Below are 21820 nucleotides of genomic sequence, written 5' to 3'. Positions count from 1 at the left end.
CCTGTACCTAATGGCCTATTCGTTGCTTTGATTGGCTTCTTACCCTCACACATAAATAGATATCTAATGTGGTAGCTTCAAAGTCAAAAATTCAATCAAGTTCTTTAAAATCAATAAGACAAAAAGAGATCTTCCCTGCTATTTTTAAGTTATTAATATGTAGCAGCTGTGTCCCCAGATCTAAACTTCCCAGTATCCCCTAAATAGTACCTTCCCTTCTAAGATATGAATAAATAGGTAGATAAGTAGAGAGAGAGATTAAGTCATTGCCAAAATAGCAATGACTATCTGTAAGTTATGGAATGAAGAGAATTTTTATTTTCTCCTTTCTGCTTTTATAGATTTTCTAAACTGTCTAAAGTGACATCATATTGTTTTTATAAAAAGAGAAAAAAGGTACAAAAGTTTTTTAAAAATTCAGTCAGCACAGGAGATCTTCTTGGGGTCATGGAAATGTTTTAAAACTGGATTGTGTGGGCCGGCCCCGTGGCTTAGCGGTTAAGTGGGCGCGCTCCGCTACTGGCGGCCCCGGTTCGGATCCCGGGCGCGCACCGATGCACCGCTTCTCCGGCCATGCTGAGGCCGCATCCCACATACAGCAACTAGAAGGATGTGCAGCTATGACATACAGCTATCTACCGGGGCTTTGGGGAAAAAAAGGAGGAGGATTGGCAATAGATGTTAGCTCAGAGCTGGTCTTCCTCAGCAAAAAGAGGAGGATTAGCACGGATGTTAGCTCAGGGCTGATCTCCCTCACAAAAAAAAAAAAAAAAAAATGGATTGTGGTGCTGGTTGTACAACTGTAAATTTACTAAAAATCATTGAATTGTACACTTAACATGAATGAATTTTACAAAGTGAAAATTATACCTCAATAAAGCTGTTAACAAAGAGAGAACTTCCATCTGACTAAATTTAGAGGACTGGAATCCCATCAGAATCCCATCAGCATATATAACAACCTCACAGAGTGCTGGGAGAAAATAATAAGGAGAGGTCAGATGAGAAAGCGATGTGGACAACGAAAGGAAGAAAGAAAGGCAGGAAGAAGAAGAAAGAAAGAAAGAAAAGAAAGGAGGGAAGGAAGGAAGGAAGAAAGGAAGGAAGGAAAGAAGGAAGGAAGAGAAAAAGGAAGGAAGGAAGAAAGAAAGAAAGAAAAAGGAAGGAAGGAAGGAAGGGAAGGAGGGAGGGAGGGAAAGAGGAAGGGAGGGAAGGCGGGAGGAGAGCAGGTGGGAGGGAGAAAAGAGCTCAGAAATGAAACAGGAGGTGTCCCACTATAGCACAGCTAAGACAGCTCAGCTGTACAGCTCCATCATTCCCACTTTGTGGGATATACGTGGTACATCAACATGTTGGTAAATGAACTTTTCTTGGCCCTCAACACAGCAGCAGAAGGCTGGTACTTTGAAGATGTTGATATAATTTGGAAATTCTACCACCGATTCTGTCAGGGTACCCCACACAGCAATTCTGGCATTGAGTCTTTGAAAGACAGATTGTATGCAACAAATAAAATGCTATCATGGTGTTGGCGTACCACATGGACACAAACAACTCAAAGTGTTTGTTGCACCTAAAATGGAGAAGTGCTATCTTCATATAATTTAACTCAATATTTGTTGAACATCTATTAGATACAATGAAATCTCCTTCCTAATTTGAGGGATATAGAGATGAACAAGGTATGGTTCCCGTCCTCTAGGAATTTGCAATCAAATAGAGTGGATACATTATATTTTCAGGGAGCTGCCACACTTAATGAAGGAGGTAAGTCTAAAATTTTACGGAAAATTTAAAAAGAAAGAGATGAGAGAGTACCTTCCAGTCTGAGAAACAGCATCCATGAAGGTACAGAGAATGGTAGACTTAGGGTGAGATTAGGAAACAGTGAATCATTTGGTTTGACTGCATGCAGGATTCATAAGCAAGTGGTGGGGAATATGTAATTAGGGCCAGATGGTGGAGGACCTGGGGAGTTTGAGCCCTCCTGTATATGTAAAGTGGAGTCAGTAAAAATATTTAGAACAAAGATATGTCTCAAGATCCCAGTTTCTGTGAAGTGTAAGATGGTATGGTAGTTTTAAAGATATGTCCACAAATTCTTTGATATGGATTTTGCATGTGCGAGGAAAATAAATAATTTGTGGCCAGAGGGACAAATTGTGGTGACTTTAAAGATACATCCACAAATTCTTCAATACTCCTCTCAAGAGATGGAACTTAATTCCCTCCCCTTGACTGTGGACTGTATTTAATTTAGTGACTCTCTTCTGATGAATGAAATGTGGCAGAAGTAATGGATGTCACTTTCAAGGTTAGGTTGTAGAAAGGCTGCAACCTCCAACTGCAGAGGGTGCTTACTCTCTCTCTCTCTCACTCTCTTAGATCCATCTCTGTGGGAGAAGCCAGCTTCCGTGTGCTAAGGCAGCCTGGTGGAGCGGCCCATGTGGTAAGAAACTGAAGGCCTGCTAAAAATCCTATGAGTGAGCTTGGAAGCAGAGCTTTCTTCACCCAAGCCTCAGAGGACTGCAGCCCTGGATAACACCTTGATTGCAACCTCATGAGAGCTGCTGATCCAGAACCATTCAACCAAGCTGCTCCTGGACTTCTGATCTATAGAAACTGAGTTTGTCATTTTAAGCTGTTTCATTTTGAGGTAATTTGTTATGCAGCAATAAATAATACAAATGGCTTAGAGGGAAGAGAGGCTGGAGAAGGCAAAGAGATAAGTTAGAGTTGGCACTAGGCAAGGCAAGAGACAATGAATATGTAAATCAGAACAGTAATAATGAGTAGAGGAGAAGGGATCTATGCCCAGGGCCTGATAGAAATTCAATTGGCAGGATGTATGGGCTGATTAAATTGGGGGTAGTACTGAGATAGAAAGAAATGTTATAATGCTCTTTCTATGTCCAGTTGAGATGACCAAGAAGATGGTAATGTCATTAATGAAAAATGGAATATAGAAAAGGAAGCACATGAAGGGGGTAATGGTGAGTTAATTGTGTGCTACCATGTCTGTGTGTATTTGGGTTTTAAGCATGTTGACTCTCATGTACTAGCTGACATGCAAACAGAGATATCCAAAAAGCTATTGCAAAATCATACCTGGCACACTTTAGGGCACAGTTGATTCGGACTAGAGATGGAGATTCAAGGTTATTAACAGAGATGAGGCAAAATGATCCACACTTTGAGTGGCAAGGATCTAAAGTATCTTCCAGGCTTTTGGTTCTTTCATTGCCTGAAAATAAAAGAAGGCTGTTTACAATATAATAAAGGTTCAGGGGGTCCTGTGGAGGGGATTAGTAAAAGACTCAGGTGGGTAGAATGAAAGTATAAAGATGGATTCTTTGTCACTGGGATTTAGAGCTAGAAAAATCTTTCCTGTATATGCATCAACAGGATTTTCCCCGTATCACATACAAGCAAAATTTGTTTGTATGTGATACAGGGAATGAAGAAAGTAAGAAAAGGAATGCTTTGGGACATTTACTCCCACTATTAACAAGGTAATGGTATAAATAAGTGATTTAACAATAACGTAATCAAGAAGCCAGAACTCGGAGAGTAAATAAATATGCATGACTTTCCTGTGACACCTGATATCATGAACAGCTTCCTATGGAACTTTATTTACATGAAAATATGCATTTGTATGTTAAATAGGATACATCTAGACAGCCAGTTTATTCACTTAAATAAAATAACAACCTATGATGCTTTAAGCCAATATTTGAAAACACATCAAAGATTCAAAGTTAATATAGAGTACTCCAAGGAAAGAATTAAAAGCCTCAGGGAAAATCATACTGCCAAAACTAGAATGATAACGAGCTGAAATTTCAAATTTTGGTCTTGCAGTTCGTTAATGTATTTGGGCAGAAATGTTGCTTAGAATAAATTTATTTCAGTGCTTCTAATAACCAAATGGCTTTCTTTCTCAGCCTCTGCCCATTGCAAATCACAGGTCCCTCAAGTGCCCTTCTTCAAGTCAAATAACCCTACAAGTTCGTCTTCTTGGCACAAGGATCTTTATTTCTCTGCTTACTCTGCAGTCAGAAGTGGTCGCATCTATCCTGGAAATCTGGTGCATCCGACCATTTCCGCTTCAACAGCTGAAAGTCCCACGGCACACTGTGCCAGATTCAGGGAGCTAGATAATTATGGATATTCCCCACACTAAAAGCTATCATTTATTGGACATTTTTAGTAGGAAACAGGTGTGGATCTCAGCTGACAAACTTAACAGTGGAAGAAAGGACACATTTCTTTATTGTCTTTAAGTCAACCTAAATTGGACTCTGAGCCCTAGTTCCTCCCAGCTGGCAGGAAATCCAATCTTAATCATTTGTGCCCACTTCCTCCCCCTGCCCACCCCTCCCCTTTCCCCCAGGTTATAAAATGTCCTAACACCAAATCAGTCATCAATCATTAGTCTGCAATAGATGCAACTGAAAAGTCCAGTGACTCATGAGTTACAATTACTTCTTGCCTCCTGGAGTGCATACATTCATCAGTGAATAACAAGGACCGGAGAAAACTCCCTTTGCCCCTAGAAGCTGCCTTAACGACAGCACCATAATCTTCTTCTAACCCATATGTTACATCTCAGACCTTTGCCTGCCATGACTCCACACTTTCTCCTAGAAAAATATCCAGATTCCTAAGCCCTTGTTGCCATCATGAGGAATGTAGACAACCCTAGTCTAGGACCCCGGGAGCTGAGGCAAGACCGAGTGAGAATACAGGACAGAGTCAAGGGACCAGTCAGACCTATACACGGGCCCAGAAGTTCATAGTCAAGGTGTAGGTAGGGATGTTGAGCTGAATGAGCAAGCCAGTGGTGGCTGCCAGAGGACTGGAAAGAGTCCATTAGATTGAGCAGTTAAGAAAGTCATTTGGTCATTTTGATAATAGCCATTTCAGAGCAGTAATAGGAAGGGAAATCTGATTGAAACAGGCTCACGAGTCTTTAAGAAGTAGGAAATGGATACAGCAAGTTTAGTCTGTTCTTTTGAAAATGTGATAGCTAGAGGTGATTTGGGGAGTCTGCCAAGGCTTGTTATAGTTTTGTTGCTTTTTTTTTTAAGATACCAGCAACTTGAGTATCTTTAAAGGCTACAAGGAAGGAGCCAGGTTGAACACATAAGACAAAGAAATATCAGAGGAAGCTATATCTTTTTATTCTAGTGGGGATGAGAGGGAAGAGACTCAAAAGCACAGAGAAAAATGTTTGTTTGTAAAAAGAAAAGGGAAAAGGATGCCCCCCGTGAATACAGGAAAGGAGGCACATGTGGGGGCTGACTTAGGTAAGTTTGAGGTCACGAGGTCAGGAAGTTGTGGGAGCTCAAACCTCAGATCCTCATTTTCCCCTGCACGGTACAAGATGAGGTCATCCGCTGAGTGATGGGGTGGACAGTGGGTTTGAGGCATGAGGCAAAGATTTTGGTTTCATTTACTTTTTTTGTTTTTGCACATAAATGAGTTTTATCTCTTTGTTTATAAAAATTGTGCCTCTTATTTCTTTTTCTTGCCTTATGGCATTGGCTACACCTGGGCTTACAGTAATGCTTTGGCCAGGGATCCCCACACCATGTGGAGACTATAAATTTGAGCTTCACACCTTGTATGATGCAGGTTTGGGATTTTAGTTTCTCCAGGAGACTTATTTTTCCTCACCCCCAAACCACAGCTGGGACAAGATTTCTTCTCTCCTAGACCCATGGGCAGAGGCTTCTGGTTACCCTTACATATAGGGGCAGCCTTTTCTGGGGGGCAGCTTTACTCTGGGATTCCCATTCCAGCTCCCCACCTCACACAGACCCAAGGACACCTCTCTTGGGTGGACGGTCCTTGTCTCCCATGGTCCTCCTGTGGTCCTAGCCTAAGGTTGTCTACATTCCTTGTAATGGCAACAAGGACTTTGGATATTTTTCTAGGTTGTGTGTGTTAAACTTTAGCCCCTATATCTGGGGTTTACATACAGTCCTTTGGCCACCAGAACATCAGCTTGGATGCTATGAGTTCCTTCTTTCTTTCTTTCTGGAACATGGTGACTCCCTTTTCTTATTTCCAGTTCAGCTCTGAAATTATACCTTTTAACCCACACTGTAGTGAGGTGGGGGCCTTGCTGCTGGTACTCCAGTGGTCCCTTCATGGTGCAAATCTGCAGAGCTAGATGGTTTTTTTCAGGAGGCCTCAACAACCCAGGTGGGAAGATGGAGAGAGCAAGAGTTGCATTTATCCTAGACTGGGCTTTGTAGGGCAGGCAAGATAGAAAGACAAGGGGGAGAGGGCATTGAGGATAGTGGCAGGAGGATGTTGAAGTGATGTACTGTGAAGTCTACGTTGGAGAGAGAAGGAAGTGAGTCCAGGAAGGGGCTAAAAGGGAGGCGCAAAGGGACTGGGCCAATGAGGTGGCAGAGCAGATGTTCTAGCAGTAAAGGAGCGTGAGAACAGGCAGGCCAAGAGATTGTGCTCAGAAGAGGGGTAACGGAGCTTAAGCCTTAAGCAGAAGATTGTTTCCAGGGGGCACCAAGATCATGGGAATGGATTACTGAAGTGGAAAGTTGGCAAAGCCTGCTGGAATTTGATCCTGGCAGGTGACATGTCAGACCCTCCCACCTATCATCTTATCTTCCAGACTCTTGGGTCAACCATTTCCAACCTTCACAGTCATCCCTGCAAATTTTATTTAAGTCAGTAGTTATCAAAGTGTGGTCCAGGAGCCTCTGAAGGCAGTGTTGCCTAGAAGTTAGGAATGTGAGCTGGGAGTCAGACTGCCTGAGATTGCATCCTTCTCTGATAGGTTTACCTTGGACCAGTTATTTAACACCACTGAACAGAGTTTCCTCATTTCTAAAATGAGGATACTAGTGGTGCCTACCTCATAGGGTGGCCATGAGAAGTAAACGAGGCAATACATGTAAAACGCTTGTTCCTGAGCCCGGCACACAAGAAATGCTCACAAAAAGTCAACTGCTACTCTTAGAGATGAGGAATGCACCATTGCAGAAATGTAATCATTTCCTCAGCTCTTAAAGACAAAGAGTGACTCCAAAGACTTCATTCTTTCGTTTAAATGAAAGGCTATTTGTTTACTGGTGACTTTAATAAGGTTACTAAAATCTGGTGTTCATACCCGAAAATTCACTCTTCACCTGAGTTTCATGAAGACTTGAAATCTCTCCAGTATAAGCCTTGTCCCCAACCCCAGGAACACAGCAAATCCCCTCTACGCATTTGCACGTGTAGACGACATTCCTCTGATTTTGAGGAAGAATACTTTGTTTTGGTGCCTTATCAGAGTGGCTCGAGGTTGGTGAGATTTTTTATTGCTGTTGTTCCTGCTTTTGAGTTAGAAATTACTATTTAGATTCATCAACATCAATTTAATTTGGGAAGGGTTGCTTGGCTAACTGCAGTGGACAGTGAAACATTTTGCAGCCACAGTATTTGGGGCCCATAATATTCAATAAATGGACATTTAAATGCATATCCACTGAATTTTATGATTCCCTACCACCATCCTGGTATCTCTGCAGATGCTAAAAGGAAACTAATTTGACAAGGCTGGCATGCTTGAGACATGCAAATCTCCCCCATCAATATAGAAGAACATATATGTGGTGATTTCTTACATCAAATATTTTACACACAAAAAAAGACTTGGAGAGCTCAAATCCAAATCCATTCTACCATATAAATTAGCCGATTTCACAGTGTACAAGAAGAAGCACTACTTTTCATTGCCTGTCTGAAACTAGGAACTCTCTTGCAGTAGTACATTTTGTTTGGAGCAAAATATCTTTTAGTGAGCACTCACAGAATCATGACCTTATTTTCCAAAGTGTTATCTCTGAACACACAATCAGATGAAAGAAATTTATCTCTTTACACAAATTAATTTCGTAGACAATTTTTCATGAACACCTCCCTTGAAAGCTAACACTAAATGAGATACACTTATGCTTGCAACTACAATTTATCTCGGTTAGTGGGCATTTTTGCTTTCTGGGAGAGAATTTTAATCTTGTATAGGAGCAAAGTAATTTGGGAGTGACGAAGTATATGGAACTGTCAACAAACAAAAGAAATGAAAAGAACCAAAGAAACCAACTTTAATTCTAGGACAGAAGGACTATGAGAAGCACTGGGGGAAGTTGCCATCTGCAGGAAATTTGGGGGGCTCTACTTCTGTGATTAACTCAATGTATTATCCCCGACCTACAATCTTGTTGCCCTCCTATTTATCAATTTCTTTGCTCATTGTTCTAATAGATATCTCCCTACGAAAATCAGGAATCCCACCAAACAACTAATTTTACTAGGAAGATCTCAAAACCAGGTTGTTAAGTTCAGAAATGCTCTCATGCCAATTGGTAAACAGCTCTACCCAAAGCCCCTTGAATCCTCCCTCCCACACTGACCTGACCAACCCAGGTCTGGAGAGCCTCAAGTGGTTGCTACCTGGGTACTTGGTGCCCACTGGTCTTCCAGCAAGCCCACCACAACTCCTATGCACCAGCGCCCATCTTTATGTGTCCTCCAGGCCAGAGAAGGCTCAGTCCTCAGCTGGGAAGATGCCACTCCAGGTGACAGCGTCAGCACCCAGTGAACAAATGCCCAGTGCCTATCTGGTCCCCGAGGCTGTGACCTATCATTATTGGCTCATACTCCCTTGGAGTTGCCCTTGCATGGCCACCTGTGGGAACTACAACCTCTGCAAGGTACCAAAAAGGTTATTAGCTATTTTGAACACCACCTCGATTGAAACCATACTCACTATTTTATTTTCTCAAAGATGTTTCCTTTTCATTGAGTATAACACCATTCTGTCTATTTTCCTCAAGCAAACACACATCCTCACTCTCTCGTCACAACATGAAAAGTCCACACGAACTTTCTGAAATGGTTGATTTCATAGAAGAACGAAACTGCTTCCAATCTCCCTAAAGTTCTTCTCTAAGCTTGCATTTCACATAAGATGAACTTGGGCATGTGCCTCCATCTAAAAGAAAAAAAGATGTGTATTACTGTTTTAGTTGTCAATCATACTGCAATAAAGCTGAAACACATATATACATTCACAATGGGGAAAAAAGATGCATGAGCAATTTGGTCCTCTGAGTTCTGTTATTTTTCTCCTCCCATCCCCCATTGACCACAATGCTGTGAAGAAAAAGTCCGTTTCATTAAATATATTAACAAAGGAAAGTGGAATGACATAAACAATAAACCATCAGATATTTAATTAAGATCAAGCTAGTTTTATTAAAGATAGTGTGCCACATGGATTTAAGCAATTATACATTTATGAAATCCTTTGCTTCTCTCCATAGTTCTCTCTCTGGTTGGATATTATTGGCTGTCCTAGACTATGACTAAGTATTATAATCTTTCCCCATCATATTTTTCCCATAAGCTACTTAACTTTTAGTGTCTGGTTTCATAGGATGCAAGATATGTCAAGAATATATGTTATATTATGCAGAAACACCATTATTTGAATTTATTTCTAGCCTGTTATTTTGTGCTTTCTATTATATGCTACTTCCACACTTTCTTCTTTTTAAATTGTTTACTTCGTCTTTTGTATTGATTAAAGTTTTTTTTCTTTATTACTACTGGTTTGGAAGCTCTAGATTCTATTCCTTTAGTGACTTTTCCTTAAAATTTTAACATTCATATCTTGCTTAACAAAGTTAAAATAAAATTAAATCTCTCTATTCTAGAGCAATACAAGGACCATAGATGGATTCTTTTCTGATCATCTCCATTCTTCTTTTACATCACTTTGGATCAATATTTTAGTTTTCCCTTGTTTTAATATCCATGACCTGAATAATTTATAGTTATTTCACAATATCAATATTTTAGATTTGCCCATATGTTTATAAATTTTTAAATCATCATTCCTTCTTGCATCTTATTCCATTCTGGATTCAATTTACTTCCTACTGAATTATATACTTTGCAGCTCTTTCAGTGAGAGTGTGTGAACAGTAGATTTAATTTTTGTTTCTCTGAAAACGTCTTTCTTTGACCTTCATTCTTCAATGATAGTTTAGTTGAGTATAACATTCTGGATAGATCATAGTGTTATCTCAGCATGACAAGGATTCCACTGTATTCTGGCTTCTTTTGTTGCAGTTGAGACAACGGTTATCAGTCTTTCTTTCTTTCATAGGTAATCTGTTTTTTCTTCTCTAGTTCCTTTTAAGCTTTTATTTGATTTGCCATTTGGCTACTATGTGTTATTGTGTGCATTTATTTTTTTTAGTTATTTTACCCAGATTCAATTCTGGAAAATTTTTGGCCATTATCTCTTTGAATACTCATCCTGCACATTCTCTCTCTCTTATCCATTTCTACTTCTGGAACTTCTCCTAGGTATATATTTTAGAAATCCTCATTTAGTTTTCCATCTCTTTTAAACTTTTTCCATCTCTAACTGTCTGTACTACTTTCTGGGGAATTTATTTAGATCTCTATTCTAGTTTACTGATTCTCTCTTGAGCAGTGTCTAATATGTTGTTAAAGTTATCCCTTAAGATTTTAATTTCAACAACTATATATTTCAATTCTAGAAATTCTTTTATTTTAATCTACCTAGTTATCATATATAGGGACTATTCTTTTCTTGTGTTTTCAATTATTTCTTTATGTCTTAGGTCATTTTAAAGACACTTATTTTATAATGTTTTTCCAATAATTCTGGAGTTCTAGTTTTGCTGTTTGTTTTATCTGCTAAATTTTGCTCTTAATGGATTTCTACTAATTTTTTTATTTTGAATTATGAGTTCATGTTCAGCGGGATTTTATCTGTGAGAATTACATGTTGCTTGGGTTGAAGGTATGGTCCTCTGGAGAGTTTTTGTCAGGAATTCCAAGATATTATCAGCCTGGATCACATTTCTTGTCTATTTCTTGAGTTGGGAATTCTCTTCCCATACAGGTAATGTCAATTTAAGATCCAAATTACAGGAAGGCATGCCCATAGTTATAAGAGAATCTGTTTCCCTGCAAGAGACAAAAACAAGATAGACAAATTTCCGTATTATCTCCCTGTGACAGTTGGTAATGACAGATTATTTTATGATAAAACTTTTATTGGGCTTTTTTAGAATTCCAGGTTTATGATAGTCTCAATCCCATCTCTCTACCTTGAATAGACCCAAGCCATTCTTTCCTGTTCCTACATGGTTTTTAAAACCCAATTACCCAATTTCCGTGGTTACTGGGACTGGCAACTGCCCACACACACACCTTCCAGAGACCATCCAAACTTTCAATTTCTGCTTGTCAGTCTTGAGGTTGAGGGATAGGCTACTTTCTATTTATTTTTGCCCTGCAAGGATTTCCTCTACTTTCTTGTGAACGTGACTACATATTTAAACTGATGTTTTTACAATGTTATAAACCAATGTTACTGCAATAAACAAAAAAATTAAAAAATAAATAAATAAAAAAATAAAAAAATAAACTGATGTTAGTTACATATTATCCAGCATTTTTGGTTGTTTTGAACTGGGAGGGTTGCTTGATCATCTAGTTAGCCATAGTGTCATAAGTAGGTTTTTATGATCATAAGTCATAATTGGGTTTCAACTATAATATTTGTGTGAAGAATAAAACAAAATTTGCTTACATTGGGTTTGGTCCAAACAATATTTCTCCAATATTTCTCTTCTTTCTTCCAAAGAGCTTTGCATCTAAGAGAGAGTCAAGAGTAAGTACTCGGTTGTACATTTAGTCACTTGTATGAGAGACTAACAATCTGGAAAATTTATTGAACCATCACATTAATCTGGTATAGCTATAACTTCAGTTCTTCTGGTTATTTTAACTTAACATATAATATCCTAAAAAAAAAAAAATGTAGCTTTTTGACATTCAAATACTAGCATGACTACCTTTAAAAAATAACACAAACTGAGCCAGCCCTGATGGCCTAGCAGTTAAAGTTCAGCACGCTCCACTTCGGTGGCCCGGGTTCTGTTCCCGGGCATGGAATCATGCCACTTGTCTGTCAGTAGCCATCCTGTAGCAGTGGCTCACATAGAAGAACTAGAAGGACTCACAACTAAAATATACAACTATGTCCTGGGGCTTTGGGGAGAAAAAAAAAGAGGAAGATTGGCAACAGATATTAGCTCAGAGTGAATCTTTCCCAGCATAAAAAAAAGAAACACACAAAGTTTACTGCTGAACAGTTTTTATATAGTACAACTCCCAAACTATTGTTTCTCCTACACAATGACTTTGTAGTGACTTTGATTTGTCCTTCATTAATAATTAGTAGGCAAAACAGTATTTCAGAAATGGAGTTCCTTTTTGCAATCATTGCCCAAACATTTGTTAAGTTCTTGGCATTGTATTCATATACATGGGATAGGGATCAAGAAAGCTAAATAGCCTCTGAACCCAGAAACACAGATAGGTAATCATAACATAAGCAGAAATATTGATGACCAAAAAAACCCTCTTATACACTGAGTTACAAACTATTTTACTGCAATATTATTCCCGTCCAAAAATATATACATAAAGCCTGTGGAATTCAGGGAACGTTTTTACTGCCTTTGCATAAGATTTGAAGTTTCATGGTTTCCAAGCTCTATAGCAAAGACAACAGTGACAAACTCAAATGATGTTCAAACACTTGGGATTCTTTTCCCTTCTCTAAAAATGTCAATAGTATTTTTTAATAGCTACTATCTGTTCAGCAAATATTATGTGACAGGTATAATGCTAAAGACTTGTTGCCTCATTTAATCTTCACACAATCCTATGCTTACATGTTATTCCCTTTACACAGTGAGGAAAGGGGATCAGAAAGATTAACTAACTTGCCCAATCAGGTTTGTCTAACTCGTAACTATTCTGCTGTGTTAGCTTGTGCCCTGTCCCTATTCAGACATTTGATACCAATGCCAAAAGGAACAGATGCTCTGAACAAAGATTGAAATCTGACCTTGATTAGAGTGCCAGAAAAAAAGACTCAGTCTTGTTCTCAAAATGAAGATTTCCTTGCAAATAAAAGCTCTCAATCACTCGACACATATTCACTGAATACCTATTGTGTGACAGACTTTCTTATGGGAGCTGCTTATTAAATTAAAATTGAAATGGATGCTACTAACTGGGTAACTTACTATACTAAGGTGGATGAAAAAAGGAAAAAGTGTAATTTAGAATATTCTTAAGTATAGCAGGGAACTCAGCTTGAATCTAAATTTTGTTCACCACAGAAATCAGGCATATTTAGGGACGTGGGAGGTGGAATAGGGGATCCTTGAGCATTTATGGAAATGTGCCTTTTAAAGAAACTCATTCTAAGAGAAGAGAATCATAAAGAACAATTTGGGCACTAGGACAGTGGAAAAGGTCAAAGAAGAAGGTAGGTCTTCAGATCATCTGGATTGATGATGCAATCCCAGAAACAGGGGCCTGAAGCAAAGAGGCAAGCAAAACCCATAAGAGCTGAACCACCAGGTGTCAACTGTGGCAGTTCCATTCATGGGCAACAGGACTCACTGCCCATGGCTCTTACAGCAAGAGGAGACTGCGCTCTCCAGGCAGACATCAGTGCCCTCAGCACGGCACTTGGGTAGCTTCAAGATAAACATCACTTCTGGCCTCATCTTTGGAAACCACCAACAGTGAGTGAACCAGTTGCCATCCTGGGCATTAACAGGGTGAAAAGACTTTCCCATAGAGGTCTGGAGCAGGAGAGGAGATAAACATGGGTGCCACAGGGCAGCCAAGGAAGCTAGTTCCTGGAGCCTTCATGAGATACCTCCTTGAGTCTCCCAGGACCATCAGGAAGGAATTAGAGAGATCAGAGCTCTATTAGACTGCTGCAGGTGAAGACTGAGCCTGGGAATTTAAGTGTGTGCTCATTTTCTGCCAATTTGTATTAAGCAGATTTGTAATATTGCAGTGTGAGAAGATTAATTAAGTCTCACTTTATGTGTGAAATGTGAAATAATTCATCCAAAATTTTTTAAATTTAAGAATCTCATAATTCCAAAGCTGCATGGCCAAGTGAATTTCATATTGAGTTTATCCTATAGTGACATGGCACAGCCACATTAGCTATTAAACAGAAATAAAGTTCCTATTAGAATATTCACCTGAATTACATGGGTTCTGAATTATGCAAGGTATATGAGCTTTGTTGCTATTCCTTTGACCTATTCAAACTCCAGGTTGATGTGGCTGGGATGCTTGGGTTATATAAAAAGCAGAAACAAAGGGGTTGGTGAGTCAGATATAGCCATTCTAATCAATGAAAAAAGTGCCTTTTCCTTTCATTCCAATAAATTAATGCCTCCTTTCTTACAACATGGCATTTTCTCAGAAGACTCCTGAAAATGAATTAAGTAGGAGTTGCATTTTGAAGCTAGCTCCTGCAGAGGCTTATCACCTAAGTAACATTTATACTAACGTGGCTGTAATATTTTTATTTTTCAATTCATCATGGATTACATCAATCTATTTTGCATCTCTCTATGGGCTTAATTCTGTCCGCCCACTCAGAAGTCACCCATGGCAATACGTGAGTCTTTTGTAAAGACAGTCATCTAAATAGACTGGGTGTGCTATAATGGATTTTTGGTTTTGTTTCTTACGGAAAAAGAAAACGTAGTCATTGAGATAAGCAGGCTCTTACAGCAAGTTCTGTTTGTTTTTTTAAAAGGGCTTTGGAATTATTTTAGTAATCATAGAGTATGAAGTGTTAGACCTGCCCTGTCCACTATGGTGCCCATTAACCACGCATGGCTATTGAGCCCTTGAAACGGGGGCTAGCCTGGGTTGAGACGTGCTTTAAATGTAAAAAATACACTGGTTTGCAAAGATTTAATACGAAAAAATATAAAATGTCTCATTAATAATATTTTATGTTCATCAAACATTGAAATAATAAACTTTGGATATATTGGGCTAAATAAAATATAGTACTAAAATTGATTTTACTTGTTTCTTTTTACTTTTTTTAATAAGACTAACAGGAAATGTAAAAATATACATGGAGCTCACATTGTATTTCTCTTCGACGGCGCCAGGTTAGATGCTGCCGTTACTCCTCCATCGTCATTTTCTTTCTCCACTTTTATATGGAGGGCATGCTGGGACTGGGGAATTTATCACTTTTCCATCCGTGGAGGTCCAGATATCTCCAGAATATTTCTGAATATTCTCAGGGAGTGTATATATGTCCTGGCTGTCACTCTGAACTGCATTCATGCTTCTGCCCTCTTGGGACATAGCATCTTTTCCCATCTCCTCCCATCCCTAGTTGCAGCCCCCTAAGAACTCATGTTTCTAGGCTCACAAAAAATTTTTTCACACCAAAGAAAAATTGTTTTTCATGGACACATGCCTTTCTTTAATGAGACAGACTTTGAAGGAGCAATTTAGTTCCCCATTTTCTCTGCGGCTCTCACCAGACTCAGCTCTGGGTCTTTCATTTGCACAACCAAAAAGCCCCTCAGAATGTTTTCCCAAACAAGAGGAGTCTTTCCCCAAGATAAATTCTGCACCCCACCCCATAGGATGTGAAAAGGGCTGCCTGCCAATGCTAAACCAGTTCCCACCTTTCCTTACTTCTCGCACTACGGAGGCTTGATAATACCCCATTGGGCAGGGTTTGAAGCCAGTGAGACGTGTTGTGAGAGCTGTGTGTTCACCATGATTGCTTGCCTGAGGTTGGCTCATTCAAGCCTTTTTGCTTACTTACGTGCATTCATCCACAGTCTCTGCTCTGGAACATTTGTGTATTTTTGAACAGATGGTTGTGAACCGTTATCTTTGATTGAATACCCATTCATTTAGCCCTTTCTGTAGGCCAGACATTGTGCTGGGTCAGAGGGATGCTGAGGACCTGGGATGGGGCTTTGTCCCTGCCTCCCACTCTGGATACCTCTGCCCAAGTGAGCTTTCACTGAGCCTCACACAGTATGGATGTGCCTAGGGTAAGGGTGGCTGTTGAGGGAGAACCCCAGAACCCCCTTAGCTGGTACCTAAGCAGAGGGAGGGAGGTATCTCCAGGCAGGTGGGTCAGCGAAGTGGATGGTGGAGCCCCATGTTGCCCTGTGATTATAAGGAGAAGAGGACCAGAACAGTGATGGGCTTCAATGATGACTTGCTAAAAATTTAATAACATTATTTATTTATTTATTTATTTATTTATTTATTTATTTATAGTATTGAAGTCTTTATTGGCTGTACGATGCCACATTACGTTTCTTTTTACCTTTTGTTAGGAACGATTGTAGACATACACAGAAGTGGCCGGAATAGGATAATGCACCCCACGGGCCGTCACCAGCTTCCGCCGTCATCAGCTCACGACGGTCTTGTTTTACTCATTTCCCCCACCTTCCCCCTCGGCAAATTGGGAACAATCGTTAGATTATTGATTTCATTTATGAATATTTCAATACATATCTAAAAAAATAAGGACCCCAAAAAAGTAAATACATCATCACACCTAAAAATAATTAACAACATAATCCCTGAATATCAAATATTTAGTCAATATTCAGACTGCCTGTTGTCTCCCAAGTGTCAATAGATTTTTATTTTAAATTTAAAAATTTATTTGAGGGCCGGCTCCGTGGCTTAGCGGTTGAGTGCGCGCGCTCTGATGCTGGCGGCCCGGGTTCGGATCCCGGGCGCGCCCCGAGGCACCACTTCTCCGTCCAACGCGAGGCCGAGTCCCACGTACAGCAACTAGAAGGATGTGAACCTATGACATACAACTATCTACCGGGGCTTTGGGGGGAAAAAAATGAATAAATAAAATCTTTAAAAAAAAAAAAAAAAAAAAAATTTATTTGAATCAAGAGCCAGAGAAAGTCTAGGCATGGCAACTGGTTGATAAGACTTTTATAGTCTTTTAAGTCTGTTTTAATCTTTTCTCCTTGAAATTTATTTAATGAAGTCTCGTTGTTTATTCTACAGAATTTTCCAGTCTGCAATTTGTTGAATGCATCCCTGTGGTGCCGTTTGACATGATCCTCTGTCCTGTGTATTTCCTGTCAATTGGTAGTTGGACCTAGAGCCAGATTCCCTTTCAATGTTACGTATTTACTGCTTCCCAGGCCCTTAGGGGTCTATGCAGATAGTAATGGGGGATGTGAATCAGTTTTAAGTATTTTATTTTTTTTTGTTTTTGTTTTTTTAAGAGTAGAAGTATTTTAATATTTTTATTTTTTATTTTTTTAATTTTTTGTTTATTGCAGTAACATTGGTTTATAACATTGGAAAAATTTCAGGTGTACATCATTATACTTCTATTTCTGCATAGATTACATCATGTTCACCACCCAAATACTAATTACAACCCATCACCACACACACATGCCGAATTATCCCTTTCGCCCTCCTCCCTCCCCCCTTCCCCTCTGGTAACCACCGATCCAATCTCTGTCTCTATGTGTTTGTTTATTGTTGTTATTATCTACTACTTAAGGAAGGAAATCATATGGTATTTGACCTTCTCCCTCTGACTTATTTCACTTTGCATAATACCCTCGATGTCCATCCATGTTGTCACAAATGGCTGGATTTCATCGTTTCTTATGGCTGAGTAGTATTCCATTGTGTATATATACCACAGCTTCTTTATCCATTCGTCCCTTGATGGGCACTTAGGTTGCTTCCAAGTCTTGGATATTGTGAATAACGCTGCAATGAACACAGGGGTGCATGTATCTTTATGCATTGGTGTTTTCAAGTTCTTTGGATAAATACCCAGCAGTGGAATAGCTGGATCATATGGTAGTTCCATCCTTGATTTTTTGAGGAATCTCCATACTGTCTTCCATAGTGGCTGCACCAGTTTGCACTCCCGCCAGCAGTGTATGCGAGTTCCCTTCTCTCCACATCCTCTCCAACATATGTTGTTTCCTGTCTTGTCAATTATAGGCATTCTGACAGGCGTGAGGTGATATCTCATTGTAGTTTTGATTTGCATTTCCCTGATAGTTAATGATTTTGAACATCTTTTCATGTGTCTGTTGGCCATCTGTATATCTTCTTTGGAGAAATGTTGGTTCAGGTCTTTTGCCCATTTTTTAATTGGGTTGGTAGTTTTTTTGTTGTTGAGATGCATGAGTTCTTTATATATTTTGGAGATTAAGCCCTTATCAGATGTATGGTTTGCAAATATCTTCTCCCAATTGTTAGGTTGTCTTTTCGTTTTGTTGGTGGTTTCCTTTGCTGTGCAGAAGCTTTTTAGTTTGATGTAGGCCCATTTGTTTATTTTTTCTATTGTTTCTCTTGCCCGGTCAGACATGGTGTTTGAAAAGATGTTGCTAAGACCGATGTCGAAGAGAGTACTGCCTATGATTTCTTCTAGAAGTTTCACAGTTTCAGGTCTTACATTCAAGTCTTTAATCCAGTTGGAGTTAATTTTTGTGTATGCTGTAAGGTAAGAGTCTACTTTCATTCTTTTGCATGTGGCTATCCAGTTTTCCCAACACCATTTGTTGAAGAGACTTTCTTTTCTCCATTGTATGTGCTTGGCTCCTTTGTCAAAGATTAGTTGTCCACAGATGTGTGGGTTTATTTATGGGCTTTCGATTCTATTCCATTGATCTGTTTGTCTGTTTTTGTGCCAGTACCATGCTGTTTTGGTTACTATAGCTTTGTAGTATATTTTGAAATCAGGGAGTGTGATACCTCCAGCTTTGTTCTTTTTTCTCAGGATTCCTTTAGCTATTCGGGGTCTTTTGTTGTTCCATATAAATTTTAGGATTCTTTGTTCTATTTCTGCGAAAAATGTTGTTGGAACTTTGATAGGGATTGCATTGAATCTATAGATTGCTTTAGGAAGTATGGACATCTTAACTATGTTAATTCTTCCAATCCAAGAGCACGGAATATCTTTCCATTTCTTTGTGTCTTCTTCAATTTCTTTCAGAAATGTTTTATAGTTTTCAGTGTACAGATCTTTCACCTCTTTGGTTAAGTTTATTCCTAGGTATTTTATTCTTTTTGTTGCAGTTGTAAATGGGATTGTATTCTTAATTTCTCTCTCTGCTACTTCATTGTTAGTGTATAGAAATGCAACTGATTTTTGTATGTTGATTTTGTATCCTGCAACTTTACCGTATTCGTTTATTACTTCTAAAAGTTTTCTGGTGGATTCTTTAGGGTTTTCTATATATAAAATCATGTCATCTGCAAATAGTGACAGTTTCACTTCTTCCTTTCCAATTTGGATCCCTTTTATTTCTTTTTCTTGCCTGATCGCTCTGGCTAGGACTTCCAGTACTATGTTAAATAGGAGTGGTGACAGTGGGCATCCTTGTCTGGTTTCTGTTCTTAGAGGGATAGCTTTCAGTTTTTCACCATTGAGGATGATATTAGCTGTGGGCTTCTCATATATGGCCTTTATTATGTTGAGGTACTTTCCTTCTATCCCCATTTTATTCAGAGTTTTTATCATAAATGGATGCTGTATCTTGTCAAATGCTTTCTCTGCATCTATTGAGATGATCATGTGATTTTTATTCTTCATTTTATTAATGTGGTGTATCATGTTGATTGATTTGCGAATGTTAAACCATCCCTGCATACCTGGAATAAATCCCACTTGATCATGGCGTATAATCTTTTTAATGTATTGTTGTATGCAATTTGCTAGTATTTTGTTGAGGATTTTTGCATCGATGTTCATCAGTGATATTGGCCTATAACTTTCTTTTTTTGTGTTGTCCTTGTCTGGTTTTGGTGTCAGGGTAATGTCGGCTTCATAGAATGAGTTAGGGAGCTTCCCCCCCTCCTCAATTTTTTGGAAGAGTTTGAGAAGGATAGGTATTAAGTCTTCTTTGAATGTTTGGTAGAATTCACCAGGGAAGCCGTCTGGTCCTGGACTTTTATTTTTGGGGAGGTTTTTGATTACTGTTTCGATCTCCTTACTGGTGATTGGTCTATTCAAATTCTCTACTTCTTCTTGATCCAGTTTTGGAAGGTTGTATGATTGTAAGAATTTATCCATTTCTTCCAGATTGTCAAATTGGTTGGCATATCGCTTTTCATAGTATTCTCTTATAATCTTTTGTATTTCTGAGGTGTCTGTTGTAATTTCTCCTCTTTCTTTTCTGATTTTACTTATTTGTGCCTTCTCTCTTTTTTTCTTGGTGAGTCTAGCTAAAGGTTTGTCAATTTTGCTTATCTTTTCAAAGAATCAGCTCTTTGTTTTATTAATTTTTTCTATTGTTTTTTTGGTCTCTATTTCATTTATTTCTGCTCTGATTTTTATTATTTCCCTTCTTCTACTGATTTTGGGCTTTGTTTGTTCTTCTTTTTCCAGTTCCTTTAGGTGCATTGTTAGATTGTTTATTTGAGATTTTTCTTGTTTGTTGAGATAGGCCTGTATTGCTATAAACTTCCCTCTTAGAACCACTTTTGCTGTATCCCATAAATTCTGGCATGTCATATTTTCATTTTCATTTTTCTCCAGGTATTTTTTGATTTCTTCTTTGATTTCTTCGTTGACCCAGTCGTTGTTCAGTAGCATTATGTTTACTCTCCACGTATTTGTGGCTTTTCTGATTTTCTTCCTATAGTTGATTTCTAGTTTCATACTGTTGTGGTCAGAAAAGATGCTTGGTATTATTTCAATCTTCTTAAATTTATGGAGACTTGTTTTGTGGTCTAATATATGATCAATCCTGGAGAATGTTCCATGTGCATTTGAAAAGAACGTGTATTCTTCGGTTTTTGGATGGAATGCTCTGTATATATCTACTAGGTCCATCTCTTCTAGTGTGTCATTTAAGGCCAATGTTTCCTTATTGATCTTCTGTTTGGATGATCTATCCGTTGGTGTACGTGGAGTGTTAAAGTCCCCTACTATTATTGTGTTACTGTCTATTTCTGTTTTTATGTCTGTTAATAATTGCTTTATATATTTAGGTGCCCCCACATTGGGTGCGTAGATATTTACAAGTGTTATATCCTCTTGTTGGATTGTTCCAACATCCAACATAAGGACATTATGTAATGCCGTTCTTTGTCTCTTTTTACAGTTTTTGTTTTAAAGTCTATTTTGTCTGATATGAGTACTGCTACCCCAGCTTTCTTTTCACTGCCATTTGCATGGAGTATCTTTTTCCATCCCTTCACTTTCAGTTTGTGAGTGTCTTTAGGTCTGAAGTATGTCTCTTGTATGCAGCATATATAGGGGTCTTGTTTTTTTATCCAATCAGCCACCCTATGCCTTTTAATTGGAGCATTTAGTCCATTGACGTTTAAAGTAGCTATTGATAATTATGTACTTACTGCCATTTTTTAACTTTTTTTTCTCAGTGATTTAGTAGTCCTTCTCTGTTCCTTTCTTCTTCTATACAGAATTGATGGTCTCTTTAGTTTGACCTCTGTCTGAAAGCTCTACTCTTTAACTCCCCTCCTCCCTCCTTTTATGTTTTTGATATCATATCTAACCTCTTTTTTGTGCATTTGTATCCATTACGCTCTTATCATGGAAACAGATAATTTTTCCTATTTGTGGTCTTCTCTTTTCCCCTTAAATCAGTCCCTTTAACATTTCTTGTAGCACTGGTTTCTTGGTGACAATCTCCTTTAATTTTTGCTTGTCTGGGAAATTTTTGATCTCTCCTTCCATTCTGAATGATAACCTTGCTGGGTAGAGTATTCTTGGCTGTAAGTTTTTTCCTTTTAGCACTTTAAATATATCGTGCCATTCTCTTCTAGCCTGTAAGGTTTCTGCTGAGAAGTCAGCTGATAGCCTTATGGGGTTTCCTTTGTATGTAACTTGACATTCTCTTGCGGCTTTTAG

The 21820-nt window shown here is 38.7% G+C and overlaps 1 long non-coding RNA gene across 2 annotated transcripts in view; it reads right to left on the bottom strand.

Moving 5' to 3' along the window:
- Positions 1-3076: 3076 nt before the first annotated feature.
- LOC147912009 (uncharacterized) overlaps positions 3077-21820 on the bottom strand; it is a 32038-nt gene continuing 13294 nt past the window's right edge. The window contains exons 3-6 of one of the 2 annotated variants that reach the window (XR_015550749.1): positions 11654-11717; positions 10841-11025; positions 8789-9013; positions 3077-3244 (exon numbers count right to left, since the gene is read on the bottom strand). This is a non-coding gene — a long non-coding RNA (uncharacterized LOC147912009). Of the gene's footprint in view, positions 3245-8788; positions 9014-9233; positions 11026-11653; positions 11718-21820 lie in introns of those variants that run through there. The other variant, XR_015550748.1, reaches the window with a different exon arrangement.

Source organism: Ceratotherium simum, chromosome X, assembly GCF_057802395.1.
Source record: "Ceratotherium simum simum isolate JZ-2026a chromosome X, ASM5780239v1, whole genome shotgun sequence".
In the NCBI taxonomy this organism is placed as follows: domain Eukaryota; kingdom Metazoa; phylum Chordata; class Mammalia; order Perissodactyla; family Rhinocerotidae; genus Ceratotherium; species Ceratotherium simum.
The sequence above is the reverse complement of the archived record's forward strand: the minus strand, read 5'-3'. Positions and strand labels throughout refer to the sequence as shown.